Below are 12,485 nucleotides of genomic sequence, written 5' to 3' on the forward strand. Positions count from 1 at the left end.
CACATAAACGATCCAAATTACACAAATTCGTCGTTAAACACACAATCAACAAATTCATTAAAATGCAACATTATAGACACAAATCCAAACACATTACACTATTACACGTTAATAAATATTACACTTCAATGGATCAGACACACAGATGTAAAATGTTATTTTCAACATTAACCTAAACATGTAATCAACGTCGCCATCATCATGGATAACTTGTGAAAAAAACAAAAACAAAAAAAAAAAAAAAACAACACTGTTAAATAAATCATAAGTAAAATAAACATTAAATATATTCTAACATAAAATAAGTAAAATAATCATTAGAATTAGTTAAATAAACATTAAAATAAGTAAAATAAACATTAAATATACTTACATTGGCATCATGTCATACCCTGCATGCCACGTGTCCACCGAAAGCGAGGTAAAAGCGTGGGCACAGAAGGCCCCCCCTCCATAGCCCTCCGGTCCGACCTCGTACTCCACAGCCGGCACCCCCTGATCCTAACCCCCACCCTCCTGCTGCTGAGGCTGCTCCATATGAGACTGCTCCTGCTCAACATCAGGCTGATACTGATGATCCTGCTGCTTATACGCCTCATACTGATGCTGCTGATATGCATCAAAATGATACTATTGAGGCTCCTCATAATAAGGCTGATTTTGCGCTTGTTGATACTCCTGATAATGTTGCTGAAGCTGATACTGTGTCGGGTCCACCGTTTGTGATGGATCCGTCTGTGAGGATAATCCCCCTGCAACATCAACCCTACGAAGTCCCATGCTCCCCCCTCTCCTTCGACCTCGACCAGCCAAAGGAGGGCGTGGTGCATCCTTTTCCCTCCGTGCACTATTAGTAGAGGAGTGCACTCTCCCTAACCTAAGTCTGTCACTCCTCTCCTCAGGCCTCGGAGAAATATCCCTCCAAGACATATTTGCACAACACTTCAACAACAACAACACCACTTATATTCGACAGTGTCATTTCAATCCGTAAACTACCACATTGCAGTCAAACATACTATAATCAACATTAACAAACCATATTCTAACTAATTTCATCATTAGCAATCCAAAAAACAAAACAAAAAATCATTGAGACATTTTACCGAACACATAGAGTGCAATTTTCAAACAACTAAGAAATCTAACAGTTTCTAAACACTAAACTATCACATTTCACTCTAGACAACATCATTCCTAACTTAATTCATCACTAACAATCCTAAAAACTAACATGCAAGCCAAATTTCTAAAAACCTAAAAATGTCTAATTTTTTCAAAAATTTCAACCAAAAAATTGCAATGAAGTAGGATAATCATTACTTGATATTGTGGGAGAAATTGGCTTTGAATGGTGCAAGAATGATGAAATTCCGATTTCGAGGGGAAAAAATCGCAAGAGCAGAAGTTGGAAATATGTGTGTTTGTGTTTCTGTGTTGCTGTTAAATGACTTAAGTCACGCAGAATCATAAGGTGTGTGAGTTAACTCACGCAGGGGTATAATGGTCAATTCAGTTGAGCGCGAGCTAAAGAGCAGAATTCAAAAAAAAAAAAAATGCTATCTTAAACCACCTTATTATAGTGTATATAGATTAAAGCGCTGTTTAATTACTACCTCCGTTCCTTTTTAATTGTCACTTTTTAACATTTTACACAAATCAGGACAATCAATAAAAGTTACTACTTTTGATACAATTGTTTTTACTTGTACTATAATAACCTTATTAATTTAATATTTCATTTCATGTGTTTCTCTCCGCAATAAATATCTAAGGGTAATATTGGTAAAACAACATTTAATGTTGCATTGAACTTTGAAAGTGACAGTTAAATAGGAACAAATTTTTTCTCTAAAAGTGACAATTAAAAAGAAACGGAGGGAGTACTATTTTAAACAACTCTTTGTAGTAAAAATGCTATCTAAAACCACCATTCGATGGCACTTCAAAAAAGCTTTATATAAAGCTACCATTCGATAGTGCATTTTGTTTGATAATATTATCATTATGTTTTATTATATTATATTAAGGGTAGTTTAATCTTTTTTTAAAATATCTAATATTTATACTCTATTGTAACCCTTTACTCTACATGTTTTTTTGCTCATATGAATGAAACCTAGTGGTCTCTTGTTATTCACTATGACATATTTTAAAGCGCTGTTTTGACCTTTAAGATCGTGAGATTACTTAGCACTAAACGTTGTCTAAGCCTCTCTTTTTCGCATAGTGATTATTAGCAATTAGTAAAATATCATTTGTAAATCAATTGTAAGTTTGCCATTTATTTGTTGTAAAAAATGAGCAATTTTTTTCTTAAAATAAAACGACAGTTTATAATGAACCAACGATGGTAGGAAATTCAATTTGGAATAAGCGAAATCAATGGTTGAAGTTTATCTTCTTCATATTTTGCATGTTCATTGATTCAGAGAAACGAAGGGAGTTTATGATGTCTTGTGAAGTATATATGTACCGGAAATGTGGTGGGTTTTGTCGGAAGCATAATACCTGTAGTTAGATATAAAAAAGCACTAACATACACTTATACATCAAGCATGACATTGACACTATTTCTTCTAACAACTAGTAATTCAAAAAGAAAAAAAAAATGTAAAATACTAACTCGTGGAGCACTGGTTAATGAAACCAAATATAATATAAACTAATTACAAACCCGTGCTTCGCACGGGTTGAATAACGTATTTTGTTAAAATTTTGTTCTAAAGGAAAAATAATCAAATTAAGGGAAATAGTTGCATTTTTCGAAGAGATTGTTTTTTTGTTGATTATAAATGTGAGAATTAAGTAAACATATTACACAAACATTATAAATGTGCACCTTTTTAAAATATTTATCAAAACATCAAAAGAGCATATACTACAATCAACATTCGAGATAGTAGTCAGTAGGGGTGGAAATAGGCTAGGCCGGGCCGGGCCGGGCTTTGTAAGGCCTAAGCCTGACCTACTTCAAAAATTATAGGCCTGAGCCTGGCCTATTACCCGTCATAGGCTCATTTTCGAGGCCTGGCCTGGCCTATTTAAAGGCCCGATGAAGCCTGAAAGCCAATTTAAAAGCCTATTTTACACCAAAGCCTAGCAACACATGTAAGCCTACTACTAAATAGGCCAAAATTTACGAAGGCCTAAAGCACATGAATATATCTGCAACTAAATAATGAAATCTTATGAAGGTATAATCACAACAATATATGTGCTACTAAATAACTAATCTTATGAAGGCTTGAGTTTATGAGAAAAAAACTTCAACGATATCAATAATGGAAGATATATTATACATAAAAAGCTTAATAGGCCGGCCCGACGGGCTTAATAGGCTTTTTTGTAAGCCTTAGCTTGGCCTATTTAATTAAATAGGCTTTATAAAAAGCTTGAGCCTGGCCTTGTTAATAAACGAGCTGGGCCGAGTTAGGCCTTAAATAGGCTAGGCCATAGGCCCCTGTCGGACGGCCTGGCCTGTTCCCACCCCTAGTCAGGTCTAAATGGATACTTCTGTGATTAAAGTTTTAAAAGTGTAAAAGATGATGTTTTCAATGCAAATATTTCTTTTTTTGTTTTCTTAATTAGTGCCCTAAAGGAACTATTTAAGGATTTCAAGTACTTCATCCGGTCGCATTTATAAGAAAAAATCAACATTTTAGCTTCATTGAATAATTAATGTATCTAACCTATATATAGACCTAATGCATTATTTGTTCAATGAATCTAAAAAATTGTATCTTGCTTATAAATGTGACCAAGGTGGAGTAGGAAGTTTTTATAAAAATTTGTGTTTCAATGTATTGAAGAATATAGTATTTGACTTTTTAAGTAATAGTTTCATGATTTGAGATGCTGAGTGTTCTCAGAACATTTGTTAGCAAAATTCTTTACACGCGACATATTCATGTTTATTATCATCACTTTGATGCACATCTCCAATCATCACTAATAGCTGGACCAGCAAAGTATAGCTGATTTCAAATATACTCAAAATTAGAGACCAAGAACAGGAAAGCATTTGGTCTAGTCCATTTCAATTCTACTATTAACCTATTTATGTTAAACTTCATTTATTTTCACACTATCCCTTTATATTATTTATTCACATAACTTAGGAGTAAATTTATTATCATCTTTTCTTATCTTTTGTATATGTTTTCTACACCTTTTACAAATAAGAAGAGTCCCTAAGAAGTGTGAAAGGGTTGTTTTCTTTTATGAGCACCAAATTCCTTTCCACGGTTACCTACTCTATAATTGTAGTCACCATCTTTGTAGAAAGTGCTCCCTTCCAATTTTTAATTTATTAATTTGTTTGTGAACTCAAATCATTGTGCACTACCGCAATTTTTCAAATTTTTTAGTAAACAGATATCACCAACAAAGATAACATAAAAAACCAAGTTCATCATTAAATTCTTTTATAAAAGGAATACAGAATTTACTATTAGAATTTAGCATTATTAACAAGAAAAAGGTACATTAGTTGAGTACTACTAAAAACCTACAAATTAGAATATGAATTTCCTCTTACACAGAAACATTTCCTGTTTTCTCATGTTGATTCATGGCATCAGACATAGCTATTTCTTTCTTCTCTTGTTGATCCATTGTATCACAAAGAACAATCCCTATAGTCTCTGGCAAAAAGAACAATGTAAAATTGGACAACATTATAACAACTCCGAACACACCATATGAGTAAATATTGTTTTTCCTCCCTGCCGATATCAAAAAGGGACAGAATATGCAACCGAACACAATAGCTTGTCTCACCAACGACGTTGTTGTGTTCCTCACACATGTTGGAAACAGCTCTATAATGTATATGAGAAACACATTATAAGCCGTACAAGCGCCGAAAAATGCAACCATTGCTAACACCACTTTAGCTGCTGGTACTCTATTCTCCAAAACAGCACACATGACACAACAAATTCCACCTAAGATAGAAAACACAAGAATTGAAGGTTTTCTTCTAAGGTTTTCCAAGAAATATGTTGCTACACAAGAAGGTAATTCCATAGAAGCACTAAAAACCACAGCCAAGTAAATGTTGAATCCTAAATTTCCAACGGCTAATGGCATACCAAAATAAACCATTCCAAGTCCAATTCCAAGAATCATAACAGCTATCATTCTTGTAACAGCCCATCTTTTATGAAATAATTCTCCTATTGATGAGTAAAGTTGAAAAAATGAAACTTTTTCTTTTGGCGGAAGTTTTGGTAAATTCAAAGCTAAATTAACGCTATCATCTTCGGCACTTTCTTCAGAAGAAACCCTTTTGAGCATTTTCAAAATTTCTTTCTCTCGACCTTGCATAACAAGCCACCTAGGCGACTCGGTTACAAAGAGATAAGCAATGACAGAGTAACATATTGCAGGAACAGACGACCAAATGTAAAGAGATTTCCAGGAAGAGTTTCGGTTAATATAAGCGAAACCGGGTAAAGACATGTACCCCATTGTGAAAGTAAAATACTCAACAATTCCAACTCTAAACCGCCATTCAGCGCTAACTTTCTCAGTAAGCAAAACAAGAACACATGTCCCAATGGACGAACGCCAGAAACCAATCAAGAATTTCAAGACGGAGTAAATCCAAACATTGGTTGAAAAGATTATGACCATGGAGGTTATTGACATTGAGACACAAGAAAAGATTAACATGTTTTTTCTACCAATAGATGAATCAGCTAATGCTGCAAGAAAAAAAGAACCAAGAAGACAACCTATATAGAAAGAAGACTGTGGTAAACCAGTGATGAATGTGCTAGCACATTCAAGATTCCAATGAGAAATGATTGTGTTTGAAGGGTGTGTGTCCCAAGACCAAGAAGATCTTGGGAGTTTACAAATATCAGAGGATGAAGTGCATGTTGAATTTGTGTTTGTGTTTGTGCAGTGCCATTTTGGGTAATTATCAGTGTAAATGCTTATGAATGATTGTTGTGCATCAAAGAACATTGCAACTGCTACAAGAACAGCTTGTAAGAAATCCATCCACCCAAAATTTAGTAAACTTTTTTCTATAATTTCATCCCATGACAAAATTGGTTTCTTTTCTTGCTCAATATTGGAATGAGATTCAGGTACATTAATTTGTACTGAACCTTCCATTGTTATTGCTAATATGTTTCTCTGTGTGTGTTTTTGCAAGGATATGATGTTTTGAGGTTGAGGATATTGTGAGGGATGAGTGTGTGGTTTTATAGTGCACAAAGACAATTTGAATTCAACTTTATTTTTTGACTCAACTTGTGAAATCTAGTGTAGTAATGATAATTGTGCTACGGTGGCTGTTTGATATGGACCGTTTGCAAGTGGTTGCTTAACACTGGTCATTGGTGGACCAGGAATATTATAGGAACATGCACTAAGATTTATGAGGCTTTTTATTTATTTATTCATTGCTACCTATGCTCGTTATTGTTTTTTAATAATTTATTTTATTAATATCATATTGGATGCCTTCAATCTTTTTTTCACAGAAACATTGTAATAAAAATCAAGAGTATTAAGATAAATTGTTGAAATAATAATTGTTTTAGATGTGTGTTATTATTGTAACCAAAAAAAAGATGTGTGTTATTATTAGAGGCGGAGATAGGTGGGGACAAGGGAGGGGCATGACCTCTCCGAAGTCTCAAAAATTTCATTTTTAATAAGTATATGTACACATTTTTTGCTAAACGATGTTATATATTGTAATGTTTGCATTGTAAATCACGTGTTTATAGCCTAGCATAGCAGTTTATGTTCGATTCCTTCTTTGTTCATTTATAATTAAAGGCAATTTTTTTTTTAAGAGATATATAAAAACGATGGAGGGAGTATTAATTAGATTATAATAAAACAAAGAAAATGTTACAAATGTCCTACAAATATTGTTTGAAGAACTGTAACAAGTAATTTTTGCGTTGAAGTGATATAATTACAAATCTTTAACTTATATTACTAAGATAAAATTTAGTAGAAAAACTCATTTTATTATTATAGATACATTAAACATTATCTTTAAAACATTTGTTAACATTTTGCTAAAAAAAGTTTGTTAGCATCAAACATTCTCCAATGATTGATATCATACCATTATAGTGAGAAAATGGATCGTCAACAACCACTTTTGACTACAGTTGCAGTCGGGACGGTAAAAAAAAGTGGTTGATATCAACCTTTGAATTATCTTATGTTGTTTATCTTATCTTAATCTTAGTCATTCACTAACTTTTTTTTCTCTTTCTTCATTATTATTATTCTTTCCTTCATGTACCAATCAACCTTTGAATTGAAAAAGAAGAGATGACCGAACCAAAAGAGCTAGAAATGATCCACAATCCGCATCCTATATGAGTCGCCGGATTTTTTATGTCAATTCTATGTGTCTCTTTTTTTTTGTTTTCTAGTATTTTTTTATTGCTGTCCCTTTGATATTTTATATTAGCCTCTCGAGTTTCTTTCTAACTCTTTAACACTAGTGTCTTATAGTCCACTTTGTTAGACGTCAATTTGTTAATTTTTTTTTGTTGACAAACGTCAATTTGTTGTTTGGGGAGCATAATTTTCACAAAATTAAAGTAATCTCAACGAAGCAAGAAGATGGAAGCAAAACTATTCCGACACAGTATTTCGCTATGTAGTGTTCACTTCACCGTATATAGTACTTTCCTTAAACAAAAGATGGACGATGTTAACATATACCCTTCAACAACTTCGTTGTTTTACCACTTATTTATTTTAAAAAGTGAGTTCTAGCCATTAGACCATATGAACAAAAAAAAATTATAAAAGTCATCGTGAGCATAACTCAGTTGGTAGTGACAATGCATAAAATATGTAAGGTTTGGTGTTCAAACCCGGCCACCACAAAAAAAAATTATAAAAATTATATTTAAATTTAAATAGCACGAGAAATATTTAAACTAAATGCGTTAGTTACTAAATAATTTAATTTGAAACCCTTAAAAAAAGTTAATTTTAAATATAGTCTTGAATTGTAACTCATGAAATTTAAGAAGTTTTGTCCCTCTAAAAGGATATTTTAAATAGAATTAGTCAAAGCAAATTAAAAAGAAATATCCGTTCAATATGTTGGGCATTGGTTAATGTTTTTTCTTTCTCTGTAATTTATGTTTGTTTGTTTTTCCTTCCTTTGTACATATGATTGTGACTTAGTTCTTAATCTGGCACACCTTGTGCTAGAAAGAACGCTTTGTTTTGAGCAATATATTCCATTTTAGTCTCTTCAAAAAAAAAATTAAAAAAAATATATCTATATTGTACTAACTACTACTCCATCCGGTCACTATTATAAGCAAATTTCTACTTTTTAGATTTATTCAATAAATGATGTATGTGGTCTTATGATGTATGTGGTCTATAAGACCACATACATCATTTATTGAATGAACCTAAAAAGTCAAAATTTGTTTATAATAGTGACCGGAGGGAGTATGTAAAAATAATTGTTTTGCTGCCCCTAAAAAAATGGTGTCATAGGCTGCCGCCCCTCCCGCCCACCCTCAGGGTCATCCTTGCTTAACGGTACAACTTAGCATGATTTAAAAAAAGAATAAATGTTAGACTTAGCATGACTCACGAAACATGTCTATACGTACCAGCTTAACTAATAAAAATATAAAAATTGTTAAGTCGAACATCGTAAACGAGGTTTAAACCACCGATCATCCATTTTTTTTTGTTAAAGTTTTCAATGATTATTGTCAATTTTGTCTATTTAAAAAACATTTCTTATAATCGTGCCTTCGAAAACAATACACTCTTTTTTAAAGAGGGGTTCCTTATTATTAGGCGTTATGTATGATAAAGGTCAATTGGTCAATAGATTTTCCGCCTCCATAAAACGAGAAATACTGCTATATCTGGCAATTATAATGTATTAAATTTGGTCATAATTGGCTACGCCTTTGATTTTGACTACAGTGGTTCACGAACATTTGTCTTTAGTTGCCACACAATCATAATGAATGAATTCAAAGATTCAGAAGAATACACCAAATAGGATGGGTTGTGCCTGGTTGGCTGATATATCCCTGTGAATAGTTTGAGCTTTGGCTGCTGGGTCATTTACCATGAGAAATGATATTTGAACAACCGTTTAGTGACAACTTTTGTAACAACTTTTTCTCTCATACTCATAAAATTTTTTACTTTATCTTTTTATTGCTATGGTTTCCGTGCCAATATCACTTTTTTCTTTGTAAAATATGGTTGTCAAATAAGTTGTCACCAAATTGGTAGTTCAAATAACACTCTTCTTTTACCATCATACTCCAATATTCATGAATTCGTTTCAAACACCAACTACCCAAAACAGTAACTATTTATTTACTGCATTTTGGGTTTTGGCCCCTCTTTATCATACAAATTAAATATAAAATGAAGGGTTAATTAAGTTTTTTGTCCCTGCAAATATCTGCAGTTTTGTTTTTAGTCCCTATAAAAATAAAACACACTTTTTAGTCCCTACAAAAATTTTCGTTAGTGTTTTTAGTCCCTATAAAATTTTTCGTCAGTATTTTTAGTCCCTATCGAAAATTCCCATCAACGTTTTTGGTCCCTAAAATGCTTAAGGAAAATATCACAGGGACTAAAAAGTGTGATTTTATTTTGTAGGGACTAAAAACAAAACTGTGAATATTTATAGGGACTAAAAACTTAATTAACCCTAAAATGAAAGAGAATGCTATTGAGTTTCCAAAACAAATTGTATAATTTCTGTCGAAAAAAATAAATTGTATAATTTGTCAAAAAAATTGTATAAAAAAAAAACTTGTGATATCAAGGCTAGTCTACATAATACACACTTTATAAAAGGATTTTTCTATCATGTGAAAATTTGCACATGTTAAAAAATATAAAATAAAATAAAAAATTAAGCGAAATATGTGCAATGTTGCACAAATAAATGAATCAAAAATAAAAGTCGTGCTGAATTTTTAAAAAAGAAAACTTTTGAAAAATTGGGTATACATGTTCCAAGACAAATAGGTTATGTAACCTTCTTTGCCCTTAATTATAAAATCTTTTACAAACAATTTTTTCTTCCTAAATAAAACATCTTCTAGAAAATTTCACATACATTAAAAAAACTGAATATTTTAGATTTTTTTTTTTACAAAAACAAAATGATATTCATTTAAATTGATATAGTATATCAAATACAACCACATATTCAGTAACACTAAAAGCTTTAATGATGAATATATATGAACAAACTCACATCATTCAAGTTAATAATACATCAAATACAATCACACATTCGACATCACTAAAAACGTAAATGGTGAATCTGTGAACAAATCCAAGTTAATAACAGACAAAGACAAAATGCTTATAAATAATATGGTTCGATTTTTCCCGATCTCAATTTCGATGAGATAGTTTAATTTGACTTCATATGAAAAATGATAAAATCAAAATGATCAGAATACTCATGTCTCCAAATTAACAACCTCGATGCCTAAATCATTGATTAAATATGTCATTGATTGAATGTACTCATGCAAAATTCTAATTTTCTTCATATAAATTTGACGTTAAACAAATCCTTTTTGAATAATATAATACAGAGTTCTACTAGACAAGTCAAGTTTTTGATGTGGTTTTGCCAGAACAATTCGGGAATAAATAATCTTAATTAATTTAACTCCCCCGGTTGGCAGATTCTATATTGCATCCGTTCCAAAACACTTCTGAAACGTATGACCTGACGTCGCATGTACAAACCAGATCTATGTTCTATTTTAATAATATGGAGTAACTTTGGTAGATCTTGATAGTGTAATTAATTTTTTACCATGTTATAGATAGAAATTTTCCATCAGCTTTGAACAATGACTAATTTTCATCCGGAGTCTGCATAACAATTAAAGATTAATGCTATTTATCCCGAAAAAGTTGTTCACGATAGACTTCACGATGGTGTAAAGGATATAGCACGGTCTTAAAGATTAATGCTATTTATCCCGAGAAAGTTGTTCACGATAGACTTCACGATGGTGAAAAGGATATAGCACGGTCTTAAAGATTAATGCTATTTATCCCGAAAAAGTTGTTCACGATAGAATTCACGATGGTGTAAAGTAAACCGCATCACCAATTTGCCTTGAATTCCATCCATTCCTGCATTGTGTTAACTGCAAATCTAATGGTGAAAATCAATTCGAGAAGTATTCGGGATAAAATTATTCGCTGGATATAGCACGGTTCACAATTAAAACATTTGAGTATTATTAAGAATGTATTAGTTCAACTAGTAAGAGATATTGTATTCTTTTAATTTAAGTGGTTATGGTTCAATTTTATGACTCTAGCGTATGAAGAAAATTTAATTGAGAGGGAAGATCTCCCCTTCTGTGTATAACAAATTCAGATGGAGATTTGTCAACATAGATGATGATAGAAACTTCATACCTTTCTTTCAAAAAAAAGAAACTTCATACCTATTACATGGTAAAAAAAAAAAAATTAAAAAACATTGGAGTAATATGAAAGAAATTAAATTGTGTCAAACACAAGGGGTTATATTTTCGCATTATTAGATTAAGAGTTAATTAAGTTTTTAGTCCTTATAAATATTCAGAATTTTGTTTTTAGTTCCTACAAAATAAAATCGCACTTTTTAGTCCCTATAAAATTTTCCATCAGCATTTTTAGTTCCTATAAAATTTTTCCATCAGCATTTTAGTCCCTGTAAAAAAATTTCATCAACATTTATGGTCCCTAAAATGCTTAAGGAAAATGTCACAAGGACTAAAAAGTGTGATTTTATTTTGTAGGGACTAAAAACAAAACTGTAATTATTTATAGGGACTAAAAACTTAATTAACCCTTAGATTAATATATGAATTTCCTTTGGATGAGCTATTCACATTTAGTGTGTAATGGTGCTTCAAATAGGATTACATGAAGTGAAATGATCCTATGGAAAACTAAAAAAAACGGACATTTGTATTATATTATTATGCCAAACTATAGCTCTCAACTCTTAATGGAGGAAAACGCAAACTTGAAGAAGAATTTTTTTTCCCTATGAGCCAAAATGGATAAAACTCAAATAAGAAAATTGAGCATCAAAACCAATCTGGTATCCAAAAATCTGTGAGGCTGGTGATTCCATTAGGACCACGCAAACAAGTAAGCTCCAGAGACATAGTCACATGGCAATTAGCAGCTGATATAGAAAAATATACTCCCTTTGTTTTTTAAGTGTCGTTTGATGCTTGATTGTTTTTTTTTCCCTTCATATATAACTGGCATTTTGATAGTGTAACGATATAATTATATTCTTTTTTCAATTACTTATACATAGATTCATTTTCAATAAAACTAATTAATATTATGTATTTGAAAAATTTAAATTTGTTTTTTTAAACAAAGTTTGTTTTTTGTTGTGTGCAAATTTAAACTTCCATGAAACAAAATTGTTACATGTAATAATGATTCCATGAAGG

The 12,485-nt window shown here is 31.7% G+C and overlaps 1 pseudogene across 1 annotated transcript; it reads right to left on the bottom strand.

The window, feature by feature from the left end:
- Positions 1–4,393: 4,393 nt before the first annotated feature.
- On the bottom strand, positions 4,394–6,252 carry LOC146898323 (organic cation/carnitine transporter 3 pseudogene; annotated as a pseudogene). The gene has a single exon (XR_015021767.1). The product of XR_015021767.1 is annotated as an organic cation/carnitine transporter 3 pseudogene (transcript).
- Between the last annotated feature and the right edge of the window lie 6,233 nt (positions 6,253–12,485).

This window comes from Medicago sativa, chromosome 8 (genome assembly GCF_051527215.1).
Source record: "Medicago sativa cultivar Bolivia chromosome 8, Bolivia_mono, whole genome shotgun sequence".
In the NCBI taxonomy this organism is placed as follows: domain Eukaryota; kingdom Viridiplantae; phylum Streptophyta; class Magnoliopsida; order Fabales; family Fabaceae; genus Medicago; species Medicago sativa.